This window comes from Propithecus coquereli, unplaced genomic scaffold (assembly GCF_000956105.1).
Source record: "Propithecus coquereli isolate 6110/MARCELLA unplaced genomic scaffold, Pcoq_1.0 Scaffold18, whole genome shotgun sequence".
Lineage (NCBI taxonomy): Eukaryota > Metazoa > Chordata > Mammalia > Primates > Indriidae > Propithecus > Propithecus coquereli.
Window position 1 is genome coordinate 6,678,782 of NW_012142745.1, and position 1,926 is coordinate 6,680,707.

At 37.0% G+C, this 1,926-nt stretch overlaps 1 protein-coding gene across 1 annotated transcript in view; it reads right to left on the bottom strand.

Moving 5' to 3' along the window:
* Positions 1–1,926, bottom strand: part of DOCK10 (dedicator of cytokinesis 10) — a 347,252-nt gene that overhangs the window by 145,959 nt on the left and 199,367 nt on the right. The gene's annotated exons all lie outside the window — the stretch shown is intronic.

Genomic DNA, 1,926 nt, shown 5'->3' on the forward strand with positions numbered 1-1,926 from the left:
ACCCCCATCCAACTCACATGCTCCTTTCAATGCTGCCAACTGACTTGATATTGTCTCTTTTTTTTCTTTCTGGTCCGGAATCCCATCTACAACCACCTGTTGCATTTCTCTTCAGTTTACTTTAATCCGAACCATTACTCAGTTTTTCTCTCTCTTTCATGTTCTTGACAGTTTAAAGAGTACAGGACCTACATTCTAAAGGATGAACTTTAATCTGGGCATTTTCTATGTTTCCTCATGACCAGATTCAGGTCTTGCTTTTATGGCCTCAAAGCCAGTACTTGATTTCACACTTTGCTGTATCAAGAGCACAGTGTCAGCTCTATTGGCACCTGTGACATTAACCTTGGTCATGTTGGTATCTGCCAGTTTTCTCCCTGATAAGGTCACCATTTCCCCTTTAGTAATTGATTAGTATTTGTGGAAATATATTTGAAGATTACCCCTGTGCCTTGCTACTCATCAAACCCAACCTATAAGTCTTAACCTCCACCGATAACTCCCATTGGAATCAACTACCACCATGATGGCTACCAGTGGTGATTTTCTAGTTCCAAGGGCATGCCACCTAAGTAGGAATTAGGCAAAGAGTTGGTTCGAAGGGACTTCTAGGTAGGGTGGGTGACATATGCAAAGACATAAAGACATGGAAAAGCCCAGGAAAAGGACACTGGAGTGGGATCAGAGTGGAGGCAAAAAATTAGTTAGGAGGTGTTTGTGGAAGAGGCATTTGAGAACACAAAATACCAAAGGACTTGGAAATCCTTTGCATGTATGTGTGTCAGTTGACTGGAGAAAGAAGTGCACAGGAGCATAAAGAAAATTCCCAGGTTTGGGGATACAGGAAGCAAAGTGGATGATCATGTCATTCGCTGATACTGGGGATAAAGATGCAAGGATGAACTGCGAATGGGACATTGACAGTCATCTGTGGGACATTCCAGTGGCAGTTGGATACATGAGTTTTGAGCCCAGTCAAGGAAATGATGCTGTAGATCCAGCTTTTTGTGTGTGTGTGTTCCCGTTTAAGCCATGAGATAAAGAGAATAAAACCGGAAAAGGATCTTGGGAGATATCAATATGCAAAGGACAGAGGTGGGAGTAGGGGAAACAACTTATAAAAGAGATTGGGAAACAGAAATTTTTAAAAAACTGATAAAAATTTTAATGTGCTGCCAGAGTATCATAGAAACAAAGAAAGATTCAAGAAAGAAGGAATGGTCAACCGGAAAAATGTCAACTGATTCGATGTGACGAAGATAAAAATACATAAATATGCATATGTAATTATATACATATTATACACTTATACATATATACATATATAATTATATACATGCACATGTATGTAATTGCACATCTGTGTAATTAAAGATGGAATATGCTTAAGAAAAACAGCAATTTTATTTTTTTAATGCTATTTAATTTTGAATTGATGCCAATCATCTGCTAGAATTCTGTGGACCAGCAGGTTATATAAAAAGACCACGTTATGACCCAGTTCATTATTGTACAGAATCACTCATGCCATGGATCTTTTTAAGCCCTTAATGGTATCTCCTGTCCTCTGAAATGTAATATGACTAGCTTATAACAGGGGTACAAGTTCAATTCTTCAATACTAAGCAATACTTTCCAGCTCCCTTACTGTTAGAAATAGAATCCCATATATAAAATAAATTCAATAAATTACTTTTTTAAAAAGTAAAACAATTACCAAGTATAAGTTTTGTATTTTACCAATTTAATTTAATTTAGAACTCTTGGTTCGGGGTAGCGGTAGTCTGCCAAGAGTTGAAAAACGCAAAAATTATAATTATAGGAAAATAGCTCAGGTAAGAACTCAAAACACATTGAAGGTCAAAGGAAATACATCCTTATTATCTTTCCTGAATTATTGCATTTTGATTTTCATTTCTGCTCAGT